Raw genomic sequence first — 22152 nt, forward strand, 5'->3', positions numbered from 1 at the left:
TGTTGGGCGGGAGCTCCATTAATGACAAATGGCTGAATATAAAAAGAGTTCAGTGTAGACTGGGATTTAATGCAATTCAACTTCTGGTTTATCCAAAGGATCTTAAAGTTGCTGGCAGCTCTCCACAATATCTTTAGGAGTGAAGGGGTTAACTGCATGTGTAAACTTTATCTTTTGTCCAGTGGACTTGTGGTTTGCTTATTAATGCCTCCAGTAAATGATTGTTGGAGACCTGTCATTGAAGCCAGAGCTAGCTGCTGCTGTTCCAAAGCCCATTGGCTCCTCTGCCTGGCACTGTGGCATCCCTAGCCCTGCACTCACTTCAGATCCGCTCAGCTCTTGTCTGCAAAAAGGATCTATCAGACCAGTGAACATGGATGATGCAGACTACAGAAACATCTATGACACCATCCAAAAAACGAAGATCTATGAGGCTCCAGACCAACTGGGAGAGAATGAAAGTCCTTTGTCTGAGGCAGTCTATGGAGATGTGAGGTCAGAAAACAGTTTGTATGATGCCAAGCTAGAATACCACATCTATGATTCTGTGTCAGTCTGCATCTCCAAGGGTGAAGAGAACAGCTTAGCCTCTGCCCAGCCAGAGGCAGAAGACTACCTCCTGCCTGATGAACTATGTCCTGAGACCCAGGAGCCTGCACCAGATGATCCCGGGGAGGACAGGTGCATCTCAGCACAAGAGTTAGAGTCACCAACGTGGGACTCAGAACTTGATGCAGAGAAGCCCTGGGACAGTGGGAGCCTGATGAAGAAAGGCCTGCCTCCTCCTTCCAGCTTCACCATCCAGCACAGCAAGGCCTTCTCCATCAGTAGAGACTTCCCTGCCAGCCACCCGGAGGCAGTTCTCACGAGCCCTGAGATCTTCCTGTTTGTCAAGGTAAGGGTGTGCACACATAGACAGGTTTGTGGCCGGTATCTCACCTGGCCTCTGAGGTCACGAAAGATGTTTGGTATTAGGATCCTGGGGATTCCATCTATATTCCTGTGGCATGTTATCTCAGAATGTACTCACGATTGCTCACAATTAGAAGAATGGAGAAGTACACTGAAAGTGTGTATTTAACCATCGACTTGGTTTAAATAAGCCATAGGCGATACATTATTTTAAGGATTTATCTGAGTGAGCAGGCATTGCTGCTCAAATCCTTGCCTTTGGGACAGGAGTGAAGAGTGTTTGTCTGTCTGGTTGAATTTTTTTCTTCATCAGGATCATCTTTCAAAACGAAAGTAAAGCTTTTGAGAGATAGTCAGATCCAAGATCCAGGTTGGATGGGGAACTTCCTCCTGGAGTTGCTAAGTTCCCAGATGCTTCAGATACAAGGCCAATAAATGCTACCTCTGTCACCGGCCTTGCCCCTTCAGCCTCAAGCTAGCTGGTATTCTGATGAAGTAACCTGATTTCAATAGTTCAGTAAGATGCTAGCTGTATGTTATGCGTAATGCCTGCTATCCTGAAATAAAGAGCTCGGGTGATTTCTGTATTAGACTGGTGTGGTCATACATAAGGGCATGAAAATGATCAAATGTAAAATGTGACGTATCATGAGATAAATCATCCTTATTAATCAAGGTGATTGATCTCTTTTTTCCAATATCCTACTAATACATCTAACATGTTTATTATAAAATGAGTGAATACTGATGTTTCTTCCTGATGAAAATAAGTACTCTGGGGCTGGGAAGGTGGCTCAGTGGTAGAGCGCTTGCCTTGCATGCCGAGGCCCTGGATTCGATTCCTCAGCACCACATAAGCAAAAAGAAAAAAGCCGGAAGTGGCGCTGTGGCTCAAGCAGTAGAGCACTAGCCTTGAGCTGAAGAGCTGAGGGACAGCGCGCAGGCCCAGAGTTCAGGCCCCACGACCGCCCCCACCCCCCAAAAAAAGACTCCTATTAAAAAAGAAAAAGAAAATAAGTACTCAAGGAACTTTTTAGATACTCAGTAAGTACTCTGTGGATTCACAGGCATTCTACTCCAAACTCTAGTCTGGCCCTTACTTTCTGGGTCCCAGTAATAATTCTTATAAAATATGCCTTGTTTACTAATTGAAAACTTTAATGTACTATATTGTGTGCTTTCTCTCTCTTAGTTGTTTTGTATATAAATTATCTCTCCCTTATCCTGTTATAAAACCTTGCTGCTGCTGTTGTGCTTGTTTTGAGACACGTTGTAGACCCATCTGACCTCTAGTTGGTGATCTTCCTGCCTCCACCTCCCAAGTGCTGGATTATAGCTGTGAGCCGTTATATCCAGTTCTATAAGATCCTTTTGAGAGGCGCCTAGCAGAGGGCTCAGTATTTTGGTGACTGCCTACATGCCTTGCCTGGTACTATACAGAGCATTAAGAAAAAGAAGGGATGTGTAAGATATATTTTTTTGTCCTCAAGAATTTTTTTTTTGTTAGTGGTGGGGCTTGAACTCTGGGCCTGGGCATTATCCCTCAGTTCTTCAGCTCAAGGCTAGAGCTCTACCACTTGAGCCACAGCGCCACTTCCTGTTTTCTGGTGGTTTATTGGAGATAAAGAGTCTCACGGACTTTTCTGCCCAGGCTAGTTTTGAACCACAATTTGCAGATATCAGCCTCCTGAGTAACTAGGATTACAGGTGTGAACCACCCACACCCAGTGCCCTCAAGAATTTAACAGCAGCCAGGCACCAGTGGCTCACACCTGTAATCCTAGCTACTCAGGAGGCTGAACTCTGAGGATTATTGTTCAAAGCCAGTCTGAGCAGGAAAGCCCATGGGACTCTTATCTCCACAAAACTATCCAAAAGAAAGAAAGGAAGAAAGAAAAAGCTATCAGTAGAGCTGTGGTTCATGTGGTAGAATGCTAGCCTTGAGCAAAAGAAGCTCAGAACAGCACCTAGGCCCTGAGTTCAAGCCCCAGGACCAGCACACAAAGAAAGAAAGAAAGAAACCAGAGAAGGTAGAAAGGAGGGAGGAAAGGAAAGAAAGAGAACTGAACACCATAGTACAGGAGACCATGGTGCTGATTTCCTAATAATAAATTTATTCTTTAATAGGGTCACAATGAAGATTGAGTAAGGTAATGTACATAAGTTGCTTGGTACAGAACCTGACACCTGCTATGTGTCAATATGCAGCAACTGAAATGATTACTTATTACAGGAATTTAAGCTTTGCACAAAAGAATTTTTATTTTGCATGCAATGCCTTGTTAGTAAACATTCCATAAATATTACTGTATTCTGCACACAGAGCTCTCACTGGTCAAGGGATTTGAACAGTACTCTATAATAATTTGCTGTGACATAGCCCTGGACCCCCTTCTTCATCTCTGAAACACCATTTTCCAGCCCTTCTGGTCTTTGATTCCAAGGTACATGGCCCCAGCCAGTTTTTTTTATCAGTGTGCCCACATATGGAATTGCTGTCATCCACTGTGGCAAACAGGCCACAATTGCTATCTCTGCATTTGGGTGCGGTTGGGACCACGGTCATAAAACCGATACTGTCCACTCCCAACGCTCGTGGAGTACCTGACCCTTGGGAGGTATCAGTGGTCGCAGTCTACAGAGCCTAGCTCTATTAGAGCGCTCACATGCAGCCATGCACAAGCTCTTCCTGGAGCTCCTTGAGATGCTAAAATTCTTCACAGAAAATGTAATATAATGCTGCCTAGAAGGCAGGTAACACACCCAAGAACTCTACTGAGTATCTCGGGGAGTCACAGCCTAGAATTGTTTTCCTAAGGAACTGATTTATGATAACTCATCTCAGCATGGTAGAAAGCACCAGGGACTGGTCAGTCACAGTTACCACAGCAGAGGAGCCCAGTGTGGCTGTCTTGGAACCCAAGATGGGCACTCAATTCATGTGGTCTGAGAACCTTAGAATTAGAATAAGATGAAAAGCAACAATTCTACTTAAGTCAATCCTCTTAAAGACTAGTAAAATATATGTTTTATAGTATATTCCGTGTATTCTTGCAGTAGTTGATTAAGGCTGGAGGCATGGCTCAAGGAGCACAGTGACTGTCTAGTAACAGAAGGCACTTGCATTCAAACCTCAGTACTACTGAGAGAGAGAGAGAGAAAGAGAGAGAGAAGGTGGGAGGGGGAGAAAGAGAAAGAAAAAGAGAGAGATGACAGGTAAGCAAATGAACATTCATTTCCACTTGCCACTTCATGTACACTTCAGTTCCAAGATACCTAACCTCATTATTTCTAAGATTAGTCCAAGGTCCAGGTATGAAGCTTCAGGTACAATTAAGACATATATTTTTTTCAACTGACAATCTGGATACATCCAAATATTTAGGCCCTTAATCCCAGAAAGACTAAATTCTGTAGAGAGCAAGCTAGCAGTGGGATGTTGGTTTCTAGATTATCTCTGTGTATCTAGGTATTTCTTACTTTGTGGAGATGAAGGGACAATGTATGGACTCAACACAAAGTATTAACAGCTATTGGTTTGATATCGTTTGTGGTCGACTATGAGTCTGGGTCCAGGACAACCTGCCTGGGCTGATCCAAAGGTGTCTGGAAAACAGAATCCTTAAAGATCTTCCAGTTGCATAATTCTCTAAGAATGGTCTAATTTAACGTCACTAATAAAGACATGTCATTGTACAAAGTAGAAAATATTCATGAGAAGACAGCAAGTCTGGGCCTGTCTCCTGGGCCCAATAATCCTTTCGTAGAACCAGGGAACAAAATAATGAGCCAGTGGAAACAGATTTCTATTCTTCTCCCAACTTCTTTTTAATTGGAGAGCTGGGAAAACACTTGAGACCGCATTTATTGACAGCCATGCCTGGGTGCCCATGTGAACTGGTTTGCTTTGCAAATCAGTGTCACCAAAGCAAAGATGTCACAGGAACCCAACAACATATGTCTGTGGCCCTGTTTTTAAATGAGGATGACGATGTCTTCCCTGTAAGGTGATTGTGAGGATTCCAGCTGAACACACAAAGCATTTCCTGCACACCTAGCACAGAGGACATGTGTTCAATAAAATCCAGCACTGTGAGAGGAACATTGAAACCTGGAAGAGGCTGATAACTTACCCAAAGCTGTCTGGAAATCACTGGCAAGTTGGGACCATGGGCCTCTTAGTACAGGCACTTTCTTTTGTGTTAGCATGGTTGGTCTGGGTGCTGGCGTTTCACCAACATGGTTTAAGAAGGAAGTTCAGGAACCTTCTAGAATGTACTGAGTCACAGACATCTGGAGGGTCCTACAGGATGTCCATGTGGGAGGGGCAGAGCGGGGGGCCTTGGCCCCCTCCTTGGGTGCAGTAAGTCTTTGTGCATCTTGAGTGGTGTGGCCCAGTCAGCCTGTGGAGAGTATGTCATCCCTGAAAAGCAAGATGGTATGATGCTCTGATCACACGCCCCCATTATCACCATCATTATTGCCGCCGACCATTGACTTCCCAAGGGATTGCAAAGAATGCACAGAGTCATCCACAGCCAGCCCGGCCACCCTGGTGCCTGCCTGTGTCACAAAATCATACAAGCTAAAACTGTTGAGCCACATCGATTCCGTGTGTCTCCTCTCCCGTGACAGTCCTGCCAACGTCACCCTACCTGGCCACCAATGGCCACGGCTGCCTTGACCTCAGGCGTTCACCTGCTCACTCTGCTTTCAAAACTCATCTGCTTTCCAAGAGCCTGCAGCTGGCCAGGAGAATGCTCCACAGGTGCTTCAGAGAGCAACAGGACATGCCCGTCCCTTCACCTGCAAGCTACGCAGGAGTTCCCACAGGGGGGACACAGGATGGAGACAAAGCACCAGAAGGGCCTCATGACCCACCAGCCCTGTAATCAAGATCCACCACGGGCCAATTCATGCTGATCTGGTCTCCATGGATGTCTTATCTCTCCTTCCTACATGTGTCCTGTTTGTGACACTGGGCCTTTGCCCAAGCTGTTGCCTTTCCAAAGACGACTTCTCTGAGCTAATGATTGTATTTAAAATGCAGCCCAGAAGCTACCTCATGAGGAAGGCTTTCCTGGGTCTCCTCCATGCTTGTATCACTACCATGATAAAGTGTGCCAGCCGAGTGACTTTTTCTTCTCACTGTCCTGGAGCATGGAAATTGAAATCCAGATGGCATAGGCTTGGTTTCTTAGGTTTGTAGGTAGTCACCTCCCCTCTATGACTGTGTCCTAATTTCCTCTTCTTAGGAAAACATCAGAGCCCATTCTAACAACCTCATTTTCATGTAATTACCTCTTCCAAGAACCTATAAGAGGTATATTTTGAGAAACTGAGGGGATTTCAGCATATTAATTTGGTAGGTGGGTGGGGTCCAATTCAGCTCTTACTACTTCATATTCTCTCTCTCTCTCTCCTCTCTGTCTCCTGTCGGTCTGTCTGTATATTTTCTCTCCCTCCCACACCAGAGACTTGTGCATGTTAGGCAACTGCTCCACCCCTGAGTTACATCCCAGTGCTCTGTCTTTTGTCCACCTCACATACCCAGTCCATGGTGTGCCTAAAACGTGGTTGGATGAAGGGAGAAGGGAGAGAATATTATCCCCAGAGATCTTCAGGGAGTCAGGGAAGTAGGAAACGTGTGCTACAAGGCCTTCCACAGAAACAGGGGCATTTCGGAGCAATGCAAACTGAATGAGTGGAAGTAAAGGTGTGGCCCAAGTGGTAAAGCACCAGTTAAGTATTCAAGACTCCACACATACACACACATGCACACACACGCAAAAAACCTCCTCTATGAATTTACACACATACTACCACAAAGTTGGTGGTCTAAAGCAATAGAAATAAGATCTCTGTGGATGCCTGTAATCTTAACACACAGGAGGATGAAGCAGAAGGATCTTGAGTCCAAAGTCAGCATGAGCTATACAGCGAGTTCAAAGCCAGCCTGGGTTGCACAGGAGGCCTTATCTCAACGAAATATTATTATCTCACAATCTGAAATTAATATTTTGACTCTGTCTAAAAGTTTGAAGGAAGAATTCTTTGCCTTTTCTAACTCTGGGAGCGCCTAGCTTTGGTTTGCAGCTGCTTTGCTCCAATCTTCACTTCCATCATCAGAAAGCACTGTATCTCATGTCTCCATCTATTTCCCCTTCTCTCCTCCTACAAAGACTTGTCATCTGGTTGAGGACCTGCCCTGGCCCAGAGTGTTCTAATTTCTAAGTCTTTAAAGACTCCTCCTACGTCTACTACAATCCTTTCCCAAAACATATCTTGGAACATCTACAAGTTCTAGGAGGCCAGATACTTTGGAGGACGACTCTACAAGTCCACCACACCCCTGAAGGAAGCAAGGGTTGGGTGGAAGCTTGGACATGGGCAGCAACTTCCAGGATCCATATTTCCCCAAATCCAATGAATTCTCTGTACCTCCATCTCCTTAGTTCTCAGACTTTCAGGAAAATGTCCTCGCAGTGTCCTGAAGTGAGTGGAAATAAGGATTCTTAGTGCTGAAGGGATGTGGAAATCAGAGGACTCACCCCACCATTGAGATTAGACACTGGGAGGGCTGTCCATGTAAGCTGCCATAACTAATTCAATGCATCCTTGTGCCTTGGCCTGCCTTTGTGTTTCTGAGTGGCTATGATTTACCAAATAGTCTTCTGTCAACAGACAGAGAAGCCAAGCTAAATGCAGTGACCAGAAGAAAGCGAAGAGTTGTCAAACCCCAGGGAGACAGCATCAGCTGGCAAGCCATTCTAAACATTTCACCACAGGCTTCCTGAGGTCTGGTTTCATGTGGTTTCCGGTCAGAATTTGGAGGGGAGCAGTGATGGTATTGTTAAGGGGGGATTATTTTCAGGGTAATTCCCTGGACTGTCAGAAAGAATCCCGTCTTGCTGGCTCTGTGGCTGTGTCTGGTTGACCATCATGCTTGCTGTGAGAGTCCTTCCCTCCCTTTCCTTCTTTGTTTCCAAACATTAAACCAACCTTGCATTCTAAGACAAACCCTTTTCAGTCATAACTGATTCTTGTTGGAGTCAATTTCAACAATTTTTGTGAGCATATGTTCCTAAATAATATAGCGCTGAGTGTTGAACCCAGGGCCTCATGCATGCTGGAAAATGTGCTATGCCTCTGCCCTGCATGAGGAATAAGAGGCTGTAGTTTTACTTTCTTTGCCTGGTTTGGGTAGGATAATGATGGCCTCATTGAATGAGTTGAGGGTGTGTTTCATTTTCTATTTTCTGAAAGAGATTTTTGTAGAACTGATATTATTTCTTTGTTAATAACTTGATAGCAGTTACCGGTGAAATTATCTTTGCTAGAGATTTCTGAGTGGAAAGGTCACCCTCCCCAATTGCAAATGTTCTGAGTCTAACAGATACAGGGCCATTCACTGATCTACTTCCTTGTCAATAAGTTTGGTCATCCAGGTTCTTCTAGGTTGCTGTTTCAGCCAAGTTGTTGAAACTCTTTAAAAATTTTTTTCTTTCTTTTTTTTTTTTTTTGTTGGTCATGGGGCTTGAACTCTTGTTCTAGGCACTGTCCCTCAGCTCTTCAGCTCAAGGAGAGCATTCTACCACTTGAGCCATAGCACCACTTCCACTTTAAAATTTTTTAAATTGTTATTGTAAAGGTCATATAAAGAGTTGTTGAATTTATTGTCAAGTTTATCCTCATCGTGTCCTTGTTTTTCTTTTACCTTATTAGAATAATAAATATTTACATAGAAATTTTAATGTCATTTTATCATCTTAGTGCTCCATTGGTGTATACTGACTGACGGCTTTTACCCTTTGGTGATGAGTTGCCTTTTTAAGTTACTTGCATACTTTAGTAACATATTTTGGCTCTGGGCATAAATCTAATCTTAACCCAAATCCCAATCCTTAAACCCTAAACCTAATGTCAATCCTAACCTTAACTCTAACTGGATATTGGGTTTTTCAGCCCTCCTTTGGAGTAGCTTGGCTTCTTTTCTGAAGTAATATCCTGTGGAGGGCTGTGCCTTGCCTATTAGGTGGTCTTTCTGCTCTGTCTGCTGGGGACGCAAACTTAACCACCCTGAGATTGCTTCTCTGAACTTAGTATTTCCTCTCCTTTGTGCACACAGCAAGACTTAGCCACAGATGCGCTATCTGCTGCAGCACACACTCATGCCTTCTCTCTGTCTGAAAATCCAATGTCTTTTGTCATCTTAACAAAAAGTTGAGATTGTCTTGGCCCCTTGAATTCAAGTTCCACTGGAGATTTGAATATAGTCATAAAGTTAAACTGGTTAAAGTCCATGCAATGATGATGTGGGATGGCCTCTAGCAAAAGCTTCTCTCCTGGCCCTTCCCACCCTCTGTAAGATTGTGCTGTTCATTGCAAAGTCTTTGACTTGTCCCTTTGCGCTCAGCAATGAGGAAATAGAAAAACAGGTGTCTCAGCAAATTATTCACTGACACAGCATAAACGTGAAGACATTTGATCATCTAACCGCTGAATAGTCATCCTACTGGTGACACCACCATTTCTTTCACAAAACACCAGGAAGAGTGGACTGTTGATATACCATTATCAAGCGAGGTCCCAATACCCAGGCCTTAGTGTCTAGAATCCATTTGTGTGTGAATTGTAATGGGCACCTGAGAAGAAGCGTGTTCATGTTCAGCTCTGTTGGGTTCTGCGTGACACTCCCTCTAAATTATAGGCCCTGCTTTGTGAAACGCAGTGATTTGTGCATTCTTGAGGGGACATGGATTAGACATCTGGGCTGGAAGCCAGGTCCCACTTGGAAAACTCACTAAGCAGAGCGCTCTTCCCTCCCTCCATTCACCTGTGGGTCAACAGAAGAGCCCGGCCTTCCTGAGGCCAATGGCCACCAACTGCAGGCAGGTGGGCCACAGTGACATGGCAACTGCCCAAATAAACACGCGAGCGCATTGTTGAAGAAGCAGGGACGGTCTGAGGTTTCAGGGTCCGGCCCACAAGGTAAACATGTGAGGTATGATGAATTCCTCCCAAGAGGGGCTATTGTGCCTTGCACTTCAGCTGAATGGGGTTTTGTTTGTTTGTTTGTTTTTCCTCTACAGAAATAGTTTTGCTCTGCTCGTCTGTGTTGGAAAGAATGTGGTGGATGATCCTTTAATATTTACAATATCAACTCCTCCTTAGACATGGGCATGCTTCTTCTAGAATTACACTGTAGCCACTGGTCACAGGGAGCTATTTCAGTTTAAATTACAATGGGATAAAATTAAAAGTCAGTTCTTTCCTTATACTAGCTCTATTTCAAGTGTTCAACAGCTACGTGCAGTTAATGGTTGGAAAATGCAGACAACGAATATAGCTGTTGTTTTAGAACACTCTAGAAGACACTACTTGAAGGATTGACCCCATCCTGTTTTCCCAGGTGCATACACCAGGCAAGTCTCTAAAGAGATGTGCAGACTGCCTGACAGCGGCCGGGCAAGCTACCCGAGCCTGGTTGTAAACATCCCATTGTGGGTCCAACCGAAAAGCTCCCTACCTCCCTAGACCTAGGGGCTTTTTCATTAACCTCTGCCTCCTTGCTCAGACCTCATAAAACCCAACTCCTGCTCCATCTCTTTACACAGTCTCCAAGCCCACAGGAAGGCTGTTTCCTTCCTTTCTCCTCCATTTTCCTAACACTGCTTGTTGAACGGTGACCAGACTTGAAGCTAACTAGGGCATGGAGACCTACTGGTTATGTAGTCATAGTCCTTTCTCTTGATCTTTAACTACTGTGTGTGTGTGTGTGTGTGTCTGTGTGTGTGTGTCTGTGTCTGTGTCTGTGTCCTGGGGCTTGAACCTGTGGCCTGGGCTCTGTTCCTGAGGTTTTTTTTGCTCAAGGCTAGCACTCTTTCACTTGAGCCACAGCTCTTCTTCCAGCTTTTTTGTTGTTGTTGGTTAATTGAGATGAGTCTCATGGCCTCTCCTGCCCAGTCTGGCTTCCAATGCTGATCCTCATATTTCAGCCCCCTGACCAACTGGGATTACAGATCTGAGCCACCAGAAATGGATCTTTATTCTTACCTAAAAATAAAAGGTGGAGCCGGGTGCTGGTGGCTCACGCCTGTAATCCTAGCTACTCAGGAGGCTGAGATCTGAGGATCGCGGTTCAAAGCCAGCCCGGGCAGGAGAGACCATGAGACTCCTATCTCCAATAAACCACCAGAAAACCGGAAGTGGCGCTGTAGCTCAAGTGGTAGAGCGCTCGCCTTGAGCTGAAGAGCTGAGGGACAGTGCCCAGGCCCAGAGTTCAAGCCCCACGACCGACAAAAAAAGAAAAAAAAAATAAAAGGTGGAGTGATCTGACTTGAGAATACCGTAGAGTTGTTTGTGCTCACCAACCAAAGAAACCACCAGTGGCGATCAGGCACTTTGGTCCAGTGTCTGTGACACAGGTTTCGTGGATGTGGGTTTTCTACATGATAGCTGTGGGTATGAAGGCGAAGCTCAGCCCTTAAAGCTCAATAGCTATGCCCATCCAGAGTCTCTCTGAGTCATGGGGGATCTGTCGTAGCTACAAAAACCTTAAGTGTTGAAAACATTGTCTCTAAGCCATGGGGGCCACACCGGTAGACAGTGAGCAGCAGGAATCTATGCTTGGGCATCTTCATGTACCAGTCAGAGGAGCCTGTAAAATAGTCAGTGATGCTCAAGAATGATTGGTAATTACAAGGAAGGTGAAAGCGAGGAAGGTCATCTGTGAGAAGGGAAAGAGCAGTTACAAACACCAAGAAAACACAAAGGTGGAAGTCAAGCAATTCTCTTGTAAATTCTTTGCCCATTGAAAAAGAAACAACTTTCATAACTGCAAGGAGGAGTCTGTGGTCAATTTTCTTCTATTCTCCTTCAGATCCCTTCACTACATCACAAAGTAACAGATTTACCTGTCAGTAAAACTTTATTGCACGTGAATTCTGCACCTCATGTGCAGGTAGTGAGAAAGGCACACAAACAGCATGTCGCGGACTTTCTGTGAGTCTGTGGAGCCAATGAGGGCTCAAACCAGGAAAGTGGGAGGTCAGAAGTGCCTGGGAGCAGGGGAGAGGGCGGGAGGGATGGGGGGGGTAGGGGGAGACAGGGGAACTGGATTGTGGCTTATAAGGTTTGTAGCCTATTTTTGCCCATATTACCATAGAGCCAAAAAAGGAGTACAAGCCTTGCAAGCTTAAATACCTGCTAGAATCTGCCAACCAGACTTCTCGGTTTGCTTTTCTGAATGCCAAGCATTGCCCAACTGGCCATGTAGCTATGGGCACAGACTCTGGGAAGTGATCATAAGGAAATAAACTTGAGGAGCCTCAACCCTCACCTACTCCTAACCCCAGCTGCTTGCCCCAGCCTCGGTCCCCAAGCAGAGCCGTCTTCTTTATCTCATCAAAACTATCCATCCTCGGGCTGCGGTCGCTTTGGACAGTCCCTGGCTGGCTGCACGGCACACGGCCCTGTGAGCTCTCAGTTCACGGGGTGCTGTATAGTGCTCAGAGGTTGTAAATTGTCCCATCTCAATTACAGAGCTGGGCAGGGCAAGGACCCAGCACGGAATGCCTCTCCCCAGGGTAAAGTGCTCGGCCTCCTGAGGCAATTGCTCCCAGCAGCCTTTGCGCCCAATTACTAAAAATAGACTCCATATAAAACCCGGGCTCTCAGGCAAGCGGGGGAAAATAGTTACTGGCAGAAGCAGCAGAGACTTGTGATAAAGTGTAGCTGTGTGTTTTCCACAAATCCGGGGACATGATCTATTCCCTGACATCACTAGTGTTGACCTCACTGATGGATTTCCTGGGTGGGATGGAAGGCAAACTATGAACGTCCTCAGAGGTGACAGAGGGGTTATAGCGATAAGGGGTTATATGTAGGTTCTAAGTGGGGTCATGAAGGAACAGCACCCCATCATTCTTCTACTTTCATACTTTCTCCCGTTGGTTTCTCTCTCCCTTCAGTGTCTCTGATGCAGTGGCATGTCCTTAGCAGCGGATGAACCCCTGGGGTTCATGCTGGGGGTTTCTATCCTTCTGTTTTCTTTCCTTCTTTCTTTTTTTTTCTCTCTCTCTCTTTTTGGGTAGGGGTTGTTTTTGGTGATACTGGCATTTGAACACAGGGCCTTACACTTGTCAGGCAGGCGCTCTACCACTCGAGTCATGCCCCCAGACATTTTTGCTCTCATTATTTTTCAGGTAGAGTCTTGCAGTAGTGCCACTGCCAGCACCCACTGCAATCTTCCTCCCTAGGCCTCCAGGGTAGCTGGGATGGCAGGCCCATGCCACTGTGCCCAGCTTGCCTTTTTTTGAGATGGGGTCTTGATAACATTTTGCCTGTGCTAGCCTGGAACCGTGCTTCTCCCAATCTCCACCTCTCAAGCAGGCGGGATGACAGGGGTGAGCCACCATGCCTAGCCTCCTCCTGTTTTCTTTGTAGCAATGGCATCGTGCTTTGCTGGTTTTCTGTCTGTCTGTGGCTCCTGGGGCAGTGATGTGGCCTGCCTGGTGTTTAATGCATGAGTAATTGTGTTGATGCACTGAGCAGGTACTGTCAGTCCTGCCCTTGTCTGTCTGTCTGTCTGTCTGTCTGTCTGTCTCTCTCTCTCTCTCTCTCTCTCTCTCTCTCTCTCTCTCTCCTCTTTCTTTGATGCTCATTACTAGGATCTTGGCTGTTCTGTATGTGACCGATGTCTTTTGCTGTTGCTTATCAATTTTTAACCCATAGGTAGTAAAGACTGTGTATTTCCATCTTTTAGATGAAGCTTGACATTTTCAACAGTTCCCTTCTTACTTGTAATGGCTCTCACCTTCTCCTGTGAATGCTCCGTCTTCCAGGCTTCCCATACAAGACAGGGACAGAGGAGGCCAAACCAAGCGTCTTCCCTTCAGTGTGGGCAGGAGGGGTGCTGTCCTCCCAATGTCAGAGCCAGAAGAGCTCCACACAGGCCCTGGCACCCACACTGGAAGCAGCAGCTCCCCCAGACCTTGGGGGTGTGAAGGAAACCATCCATAGAGACCACGATCACACCAGGCTTCTGGTACTGCACACAGAGCTGAGATGTGGTGTCAGTGCTGCGGTCCTAAGATAACCTCTCAGGAAATTCCTCCACGTGATCCTACATTGCGTCCCTCCCCACCACACTAACTGTGGGATGATCAGGTGTGTGCCTCAGCTTCTCCATGGTTTGTGCCTCCTGTTAGCTGCCTTGGGATTCCTTGTGGGCCGCAATGTTTTCTGTCTTGTATCGCCCATCAGCAGACTCCCAGCGATCTTGTCTTTTCTCTTCTTGTCTTGTTAAACAAGCTTGTCAAAACCCCTTGCCCATAAGCAATACTGTGTCATTTTCTTTGCTGGTCTGAGGTTATTCTTCTTCGTGCTTCTGTACTTTTCTTTCAGCAGTCTTTGCAGTGAATCTGCAGAGAGCAATCTTTCAATCATCATTCACTGGTCAGGGAACTGGTGAATACCAAGGGTTGAAGCAGGGCTCTGAGCTCCAGGGCGTCTCAGAACCTCTTGCTTGCCAACGCCTCGAGGAGAGGGTGTGGTGTGAAGTGTTTTGCAGTTATGTGGCTGTAGAATTTGTTTATTCAGGGAAATCTCATGACATTCGTGTTCCAAGAAATACACCAGACATTGGCCATGTTTGCTAAATGCAGGTGCAAAAGGAAACTGAGACTGTCAACCCATGACACTGCCTTCTCCTCCACCCGAGTGATGGACTTACTTCACCATGATGCTGCTATAACTCACAGAGAGGGCACGTCTGAACTCAGGCCAGCCAGCTGCCAGGGAGAGGAGGATCATGTCTGTGTTTTCCATTTATAAGATAGTTGTGAGATGCAAAATAAAATATGTGAGATAATATTTTATGACATGTAAAACTAGGCTAACAAAAACCCAAGGAGTAGTTGTTGTGAAGTGTAGTTACCAGGCCACAGGTAGAAGTTAAAGGCAAGTCATCTGAGTCTTCTCTCAACCTATCAGCTGCCTCCTTACCCAGTTCTCCTATGCTTAGGAATAGCGCAAGCTAGAATCTCAGGAAAACACACATAGACAAGGAAGAGAGTCCATCCTGAGTCCTCTACTTGGCATGCCCTGAGAGCCAAACCTGGATTTCTTCTCCCTCCTCAGCAAAGGGAGACTTTGAGGTAGAGAAATCGACTCTCCAGGATCTCCTGATGTGAAAACATCCACAGATGGTCACCCTTGGGCTGAGCTTCCTTGTGAACAACATACAGAAACTGTGGCCTAGAGAAGCTAAGTAAAGTGCCCCCAGTCACGCTGCGATAAGGGCAGAAGTAGAACTAGCAAGCCGGTCTCCAGGCCGCTGCTCAACATGACAGCACATGGACATACAGCTGTGGAGTCTCCGGTGCAGGCGGAGCCCTGCTGGAGGGTCCGAGCATCCCACACACAGTCTGGCCTCAGCCCTAAGAGGAGACTCACTGCACACCTAGAGGAGAGCCAACAACTCAAGACTTGGAGGAGGATTCGTTAAGTGTTCTGGGAGTCAGAGAAAAGGCTCCTTGCTGGGAGCAGACACAACAAATTTTTCTAGTTCATATTTTCCACTTATAGAAAGGCATTTCTTTACTTCAAAGATTCCTTAAGGAAAAGAACATGGATGTACATGTGTGTATATACACGTGTGTTTATATACATGGATGTACATGTGTGTATATACACGTATGTATCTATACATGAATGTACATGTGTGTATATACACGTATGTATCTATGCATGGATTCTACAGCCAAAAAGTCTGAGAGACGAGCACACATATAGATTATACATACTTGCCCGTGTACACACACACGTAAGCATGTATGCACATCCATGTACACAAATATACATTAGGCACACTCACAGGTAAGGAACTGTTACTTTTCTTTCTTTTGTTATTGTTATTGACAGTAATTTCAGAGACTGGTTTTCCACTTCCTATGCAAGTTGAAAAACCTGTTGCAAATGTCTAAGGCAAGATAGAGGGCAGTCTGCCTGACACAGGCTCACCACCGTCTCTGAAATGCCTCAAGAGTCCAGGGTGGCAAGGAAGCATGAAACTCCCACGTCCCCTGGCAAGGGCTCTCATTCCTGTGTTGTGAAGGCTAGGGAATCTAGTCAGAGTTTACTCCCTAAAGTTTATGGAGCAGCTCATTGTTTTGGCTTCTGTTAGTGTAACTGGGCCCTAATGAGGAGGACTCGGTTTTGGCAATGGATGAGTCTCAGTCTCCCATCCATAGGCTTAATGAGCATGTGGCTGAGTGGCTCCACAGGCCAAAGTCTGTTCTGTACTTGGAACAATGGTCTGTTGGTTGTCTTTATTTCCACTTTAAAGTTTTTTTTTTTAAAAAAAAGCCTTCTTGTTTTGGTGGTGGTGTTTCCGTTGAAGAATGCAAGTTAACCAAATGACCAGAACCAGAGCACAAGACATCACTAGGAGATGGTCAAGCGACCATCCCTCTTCCCTGCCCCCCCCCACCATGGTACCTACTTCCTCCTCAGGAAGACATGCAGTGCTCATTAACCTGCAGAAGGAGATGTCAAAAACCCTCCTCCTTGCTTAACACAGCATTTCTCATTGTTTGAACAGGAAGCACAACATGCCATGCAGAGGAGGCGTCCATTGGAAGCTTTCTGCCCTCAGGCTGTTCATGCAGCCCCTCAAAGCTGAGGACAAGGTGTGAACTTTCTAGTTGTACTACACCCATGTTTTTTCCCCTGAGATGTTCTGCACACCCCAGCATTTTGTCACTTGTTGGGAACCGATGCTGCCAATCCTTTCAGCCAGGATTCCTATAGCTACAGCTCTTCCCTGTATCCCAAGGCCATATTAAAATTGGGATTCTTTCCTGGGTCTCTTGATTTCCAAAGACCATGTTTTTACCTAGGTGCTATATGCTTGTTATTTAAACTCCTCTCAAAAAGAATTCAATGATTGGACACTCTTTCTCTTTTTTGTTCTCTCTGTCTCTGTCTCTCTCTCACTCATTCTGGCTTCTTGAGATGGATGGAGTCTCATTATTACACTCAAATTCAAGATCCTCCTGCCTCTGTTTCCCAGAGAGCTGGGATTATCAGCATGAGCTACTATGCCTGACTCCATTGTACCTTGTTTAGGCAACTTCTTCTGCCTGCTAGAAATGACTGACTGACACACAGAGAGAAATAGACAGAGAGACAGAGACAGAGATAGTGAGTGAACTTGTAGAATCATGAGTAAGACACATGGTTTTTTTTTGCCATTTGTAATACTTATCACTCATTCTCATGGCTATTACCACTCTGTGGGAGATGTCACGCCTGGACATAGGTTAAACATGTTATTTAAAGAATGAGAAGCATCCCGCGTCCCGGGGTAGAGAAAGGATGGTTGGGAAAGAGAGGTCCAAGACTTGTCTCTAAATACTTTCCTATGGAGCAACCCCTAAGCCACACTGTTTGCAAAGCAAAACAGCACTGACAGAATCAGTCTCTTATCTTCCCAGGCTGCCTTACCCAGACAGCTTCAGGGGAAATTCAGGTAGGAAACCCTCGGGGAAGTTCTGTTGAACAGCAAGTGTCTTTGTCTTCCTCCCTTGCCTCTGACCGCTCCAGTTTTCAAATTCTCAAATTTGAATTCTCAAATGATAGTTAGTTTGACCTTCCGCATCCCTGCCTATCAGAAAGGGTCCAAGTTTTGAGGTGTGCTGATGCCGAGTAGAGGAACAGGAGAGTGGAGGCGGTGGCTAGGTTGAACAAAGCAAGCGGCAGCTAACGTGGGATTGGGATACAGAGCCCACTTACTGGGAGGAAGAGGCTGGGAGAGAAAGCGGACTGACGTGAGACAGGAGGCTGCCCAGCAAGGTGTGGAAGCTGGAGGATGGCGGACAGCTTTTAGGGGTTGGAAGGTCTTCCATTCAAAAATAATGGTAAAGATTAGCTTTAGTTTGGATATTACGTTTTTTTTTCATTCGGTGTGCTGTGTTTAATTCAATAAACAAGGAAACTATATACGCAACAGCAATGAACAACCTTCCACAAAATATCCTCAAATGAACCAGCACAGTGGCTCATGCCTGTAATCCCAGCTACTCAGGAGGCTGAGCTCTGAGGACTATGGTTCAAAGCCATCCCAGGCAGGAAAGTCCATGAGTTATCACCAATAAATTACCAAAAACAACCCCCCAACACTGGAAGTGGGGTCAAGTGGTAGAACACTAGCCCTGTGAGTAAAAGAAGCTCAGAGACAGTGCCAGGGCCCTGAGTCCAAGTCCTAGGACCAGCACCAATAAATAAATAAATAGTAAAGTCCTCCAATGAGAACGTGGAGCAGGAGGGGATCTTATTGCCTGGGAAAACAAGAGCTTCTGGTCCCAGCATTCTTGGTGATGCTCGGAGCCTCTACCCTCTGCCTGTGTGTAGCTCACGAGGTCTCACTCACTCTGGTCAGTCCAGAATGAGTCACACTCCCTCCGGCAGGCAGTTCCCACGTCCACCGAGGGAAGGAAGGGAAGGCAGCAAGAAAAAGAATTGGAATTTAGTTGTCAATATATCCCACCGGGTGGTAAAACTCTAGCTGTCATTTTTTTTTCCCTCCTGAAACTGTAAGATGTCAGACACGTGATAGGTGAAAACAGCCTTTAAAAGAAAAGTTAAGATTGTTTTCAAATTTGTTTCTTTTCCTGACCCTCTTGGAACTGCCTACTAAGTCAGCTAATCCCTCTGGCAAACTCGGTGGAAACTTGACCAGAGTCTTGAGGGTGCCATTAAATATGTAAGAGGGCATTTTGCTCTCAGAGGAGAGTGAGGGCAGGGGTGAGGAGAGCGAGGGCAGGGGTGGGGCACCCCCAGCTCCGCCCACCAGGTCAGCAAGCTCAGAATGATTTATTGATGGCACGTGGACTGGATCCTCACTGGGCCAGCGGTGAGGAACCTCCAAAAATGAAATCTTCAAGCAGGAGGAGTCTCCCGTCACCTCTGGTGACCTCAGGGATCTGACATAGGCTGTCATTTCCAGACGAGTTTTCAAGATACTATTTGGAATTCATGCCTCATCTTTCCCTTTTGTTGAACCCCACAGGACTGACTTCTGGTACAGCTCCTGCTATTACTGTGATCATATGTATTCTTGTACCTTCAGTGAATATCGTCTTCCAAAGATGAAGGAAGCCGGTGACCATGAGTGAGAGAATCAACTAAAGAGACCAGGTTGCCACTAGGGCCTGTCTGTTTGCTCTCCGGGTGAGAAGCAAATAAATCACCAAATTCCTGGTTATCTTTGATTTATACCCTGAGACTTCATCAGCAAAAGCAGTAGAATTGCAGGCCACAGCAGGATAAATGAGAAATCCTCTTTTATGGAAACGCCTGGACAGGCTTGGTCTTCGGCCAGGAGAGGATTTTGCCAACATCTGTCCTCTAGAGATATCACTGAATTCTGCTGAAATGACTTCCTGCTTTTCCCTCTCTCCACCTCCTTCTTGAGGCCCTGCCTTTGAGCGTTGCCTTAGAGAAGCTTTGGCTACACACCAGAGCAGAAATACAGGTTGAAGGGGTTATTTCTTTTATAAAGGTGTTTACTTTGGTGTTAGTCAGAAGCCTTGTAATGCAATAAATAGTAAAACTTTGAGCACCAACAGATATGTGGGCAAAGTACAATGACGAGAACCAGAGGTGGCTATAGTGCTCATGATGGCTTCAGTTCAACAGTCCCACACATAGGCACTCAGACACAAGAATCGTGGTTCCGGGTGTCCGATGCAAACACGTGAAGGGAGGTGATGTATTGTACCCAGCGTTACCCGCACTGTCTGTCCAGAACAGAGCATCGCATGAGGCAGGCTGAGAGTGCACCCGATGCATCTGTGAACTGAAGGTTGAGCTTCCACTCCCTGGAGCAGACAGTGGCTGGCCGTGGTCCCTGTGCAAGGTCTGTGTGGAGAACTTGCATAGGGTGCACTGAGAAATGGAGACACACAAGCTACCAGGATTGTTTGCAGGAAGCAAGGAAATTCCAGTGGAGGGACAGTTGTGTCTCATTCTCAAAGTTGCCTCTTGGGCTCTTTTGATTTGTAGTCCGGAGTAGGTCTAGCCTGAACCTCTCCTGAGTGTTATAATTACAGTCCAACTTCAAAGCAACATCCTCCTATTTGTATTTTATAACTAGGACAGGAACTGAGCACATTTCAGAGTTTGCATTCTTGGATTTGATAGTACAGAAGAGTCCAAAATGAATCTAACTGCTATGCCCCTGCATCTCAAAGCTGTCTTTCTCTCGAGTTCAGTTTCATCTTATTTCTTGGGCGTTATGGGTAGTTGAGAACAGTGTCTAAATCAATAAAGATGCAGATCTGTTGTCACAATCTACCTTGCTGCTCACTAGTTGTATGATTTGGGGCTAACTTTTTAGTTTTCCCATCTATCAAATGGGAACAAACAGTATATTCCTTAGAAGGTTATAGCCATAGCTTTCAAATGCACCAAAGTAAACAAAACATCCCACATGCAGGCATGGTGGGGCACACAGCGGCAACCTCAGCTACTCAAGAGGTAGACACAGGAGGACTGAGATGTCTGGGCCTACCTGGACCAAGTTAGCAAGATGCCATCTCAAAAACAAAACACTAGGGGTGTGGCACCAGGGGTAGATGGCTTGCTAGCCTTGGATTCAGTCTCCAGGAACACAAAACCAAACCAGACCACAACAAGAACAACAGCAGCAGCAGCAACAAGTGTTTTGCACAGTAAATGCAAATCACTTTGGCTATCAGTAGTCTTGTCACCACCTCTAGTAGCAGCAACCAAGAGGCAAGAACATTAACTACTGTTTATAGATTGGCTTGGTAGACTCACATGGCAAAATCAATGTGAGTTATGTAGTTCTAAGATTTACTATTGCCTGTCAAATCAGCCTCTTTCCTCCTGGGAAATAAAGCATATTATGAAGGGGGACTGGGCCTTAGAAGTTTGTCTTGGCCTTTCTACTTGGAGGAATATTGTGTGTTATCCATTGAGAGAAGCGGGTGGTGGGGCAGGCAGGGCATGGGGGGAACCTGAGGTTTGTCTTCTAGACTTGTCTTGGTTGATCCTGCGTGTAAAGTGACCTTGACCACCCTTGTCTCAGCTTCCTGGCATGCCTGCCAATTAAGAGCCTAGGCCCAGCACTCGGGTCTCCTTGGGATCAGAGGCGTGCACTCTATGTTTTGTTTAAATACACAATCTGTTTTGTATATGACAGGTCTACTTCCTCATTTGTTTTTTCTGGTGCCTTCCATTCCCCCTGCCCCTTTGCCCCCCACATTGAGAGCACCAAGGCGGAAGTCATCACAAACAGGAACATAGCGCCCTCTAGAGTTTTTTCAGAAGTGTGTCTGCATTGAACTGAAGGCCAGGCCCAGCCATCTCTTCAACTGTGTGGATCTCTAGGTGCAAACCTCAGTGAACTTAATTTTGGAGAAATTTAAAACTATGAAATAAACACGCAATGCAAACAAATAAACAGAGCCAAAAAACGCTGTAAAACGATAGACACATAGAAACCTGAACTCTGGAGGAAATGATCAGAAAAAATGCTAAGTCCTCGGCATAGAAGCCCTTATGTATTTCACATAATATTATATTTCATATAATGCAGGACAACCTTTTCAATGCTTTTATTAATGTAATTAAGAAAAATGTTCACAGATTTAAGAAAGATAAACTAAAAGTTGATTTACTCAGTATTTTAAGTTTTTAAATGTTTTAGTTTATAGTTGTGAGTTTATTATTCTCCTCCTTCCGGACATGAGCCCAAATTAATAAAATAGAATGTTATTTTTCTCCTAGGCAACACTCATAGAAAGTCGCAAATCACCTGGCCTACCCCTTTCATAGAAAATGAAGCCACAAACGCTTTTGTTTGTCGTCAAGAGCTTTTTGTACTTTCCAGAATACTAGCTCCGATAGTAATGCCTGCAACGATCTTCCAATAACAACAACCATGAAGTTACTGTGTCCCAGGAACTCGGCCATAACCTACACAGAATGCCTCCGATAACCCTTGCCACAGGGAATCCAAAAAGTTGTTGATTACTGTCACTTCCATTTTAGAACCAAAGAAGTGGAAACATACAAAAATCAAATGGCTTGTCCACATTCAGAGCTCACCAAAGAAAGATGCCGGACGATTTTTCTGCACACTAAGAGGCTGGGATGGTGTTTACCTGTTATTGGGTTACATTCTGTATCACATTTGCTGATATGTGTGTG

This window comes from Dipodomys ordii, unplaced genomic scaffold, assembly GCF_000151885.1.
Source record: "Dipodomys ordii isolate 6190 unplaced genomic scaffold, Dord_2.0 Scaffold44, whole genome shotgun sequence".
Classification (NCBI taxonomy): domain Eukaryota; kingdom Metazoa; phylum Chordata; class Mammalia; order Rodentia; family Heteromyidae; genus Dipodomys; species Dipodomys ordii.